We start from the raw sequence: 2,489 nt of genomic DNA on the forward strand, positions 1-2,489 counted from the left end.
ATATATATATATATATATATATATATATATACACATATATATTACATATTATATATTTATGTATGTATGCATGCACGCATCTACACATATTTATATATACATATCATCATCATCATCTCACAGTCACTTTTTCCATGCTCATGGAATTTGTTGTGGTGGATATTCTACAGCCAGACACCCTTTCTGTCACCAACCATTGCATGTTTCCAAGTAACGTAATATTTCTCTGAAGCAAGCATGCTTCTCATGAAAGATTGGAAATGAAGGACACCACTTACGTGACAGTGACACTCGTTTACAACTATCAGATGGTAGCAAACCAAGGAGACAATAACACACATACACAAATGTACACACATATATATGGCAGGCCTCTTTCAGTCTCTCAAATCCACATACAAAGCTTTGGTTGGCCCATGGCTATAGCAGAAGACACCTGGCCAAGGTGTCACACAGTAAGACTGAACTCAAATATGACTGGGAGGCAAACTTCTGGGGGTAGGGGTCATGTGTGTGTACACTTGTTTGTGTTTCTTTATCTTGACATTGCATAATAATTGTAAACAGCTATCACCATAAAAGTGACGTCATTTGTTTCCAGTCATCAGTGAAAACATGTCTGGTCATGGAAAATATTGGTTTCAAATTTTGGGGAAAGGGGTAAGGTAAATCAATTACATTGAACTCAGTGTTCAACTGGTGCTTATTTTATCAATCTTGAAAGGATGAAAGGCAAAGTCAACCCTGACAGCATCTGAACTGAGAATGAAAAGTTGGACGAAATACCGCTAAGCATTTTGCCCGGTGTGCTTTCAATTCTGCCAGCTCCCTGTTTTGGCCATGGGAAATATTGCTTAGAAACAGGCAAAGTTTGGCCACAGAAAGGACATTTCGCCACAGAAAAATCTACCTCAAAAGCATTTAAAATATATTTTTGATCCATACAAGCAGGAAAAAGTAAATGTTAAAATGATGATAAAAAAATAACAAACAAAATGAAAGACACTAAATTTTCTAGGAACTTTTCCTTCTTCTACTCAAGTGTCAGCTTAACCTTATCATTGACTCCACTCCAAACTCAACTCTACTGCAGCCTTGACTCCACTCTTACCATTATTCCAGTCCAGCCTTGACTCCACTTCAGCTTTGACTCCAGTTCAGTCTTGAATCCACTCCAGCCTTGACTCCACTCCAACCTTGACTTCACTCCTATCTTGATTGCTTTTATTATATCGCTGTTCTGATCTGGAAGAGAAGTAGTGCTCATGGCCCCTGTAGGTCTTCCAAAGCCCATGATATCGACACATTTTATATTCCTCTTGATTAGAATAAAAAATGGCCAAGGAAGGAATTCTAGAGAGCCGACATTTTGAGGAGGACAAACTAGATAAAGTAATTAGCATAGGACCTGAAAATAGACACAATATGGATGCCAAGGGGATGAGAAATAGATAAGTTAGGTTTCTCTGAATTAGAGTAATATTAGACCAGCCAGCTCTGAGGAGCAAACACAAAATAGTCATGTAAAAAAGATGAAGGGAAAGGGGACATCATGTTTGTGAAGCAGAGGTTGGAATATGTTGGGGAGTGACTCCATGCTAATCAGTTGGGTAGCTTGTTTTTACATAGTCGTGGACATCTGTAGCCATAATACCTGCCCAAATGTTTGAGCTGTATATTTTCCCTGACTTATTTTAGTAGTAGTAGTCCCCTGGTCTTCTCTCCACACTAGCATAACATTAATCAGAACATCAATGCCATCATTGTGAAAGGATCTATAACAGTCCTTGGCATTGCTCCTCTTCTGACTAACTGTGAAACATGCATGCTTTTCTCAACAACATTAGCAGTGTAGGGAGACATAACATATCTTTAAGCCAGAATTGAAACCTAATCACTAAACCTGCTTATCAAAGAGTTCATCTGTTAGCTATAATGGGCATCAGGATGTACTTAATGATAATTTTTCTTAATCTCAAAGATGATGTTTAGAGAAGATGAAAAATTGAAGGGAAGAGATGGATGGATGGATGGACAGACAGATGGAGTGACAGATATATACATTGATAAGTACATAAATAGGTAAATAGATAGATAGATGAATGAATGGGTGAATGGACAAATGGACAGACAGATTGATGAGTGACTAGGTTGGTAGGTAAATAGGTAAGTTGCTATATATTTTCATAGGTATGGGTGTATGTACTGTATGAGTGTATAAAATTACTCGAGAAAGAAATGAGAAGCACACACGAAAAAGTAGGTTATACAGAAATAATGAGGTATCAGGTTTGGTCAGCAATTAAAGTGATAATGTTTTTAGCTATCTTCAAGAATATTCTCCAATTAAAATACAAAATAGTGAGAAACAATATTAATCCATTAAAGAAAAGTACATTAACAAGAAGAAATATAAATAGGCGTGTGTGTGTGTGTGTATATATATATATATATATATATGTATGTATATATATATATATATATATATA

At 36.3% G+C, this 2,489-nt stretch overlaps 1 protein-coding gene across 2 annotated transcripts in view; it reads left to right on the plus strand.

Annotated features, from left to right (window-relative positions):
* Nucleotides 1–2,489, plus strand: part of LOC106881426 (aquaporin) — a 93,467-nt gene that overhangs the window by 74,259 nt on the left and 16,719 nt on the right. The gene's annotated exons all lie outside the window — the stretch shown is intronic.

This window comes from Octopus bimaculoides, chromosome 9 (genome assembly GCF_001194135.2).
Source record: "Octopus bimaculoides isolate UCB-OBI-ISO-001 chromosome 9, ASM119413v2, whole genome shotgun sequence".
In the NCBI taxonomy this organism is placed as follows: domain Eukaryota; kingdom Metazoa; phylum Mollusca; class Cephalopoda; order Octopoda; family Octopodidae; genus Octopus; species Octopus bimaculoides.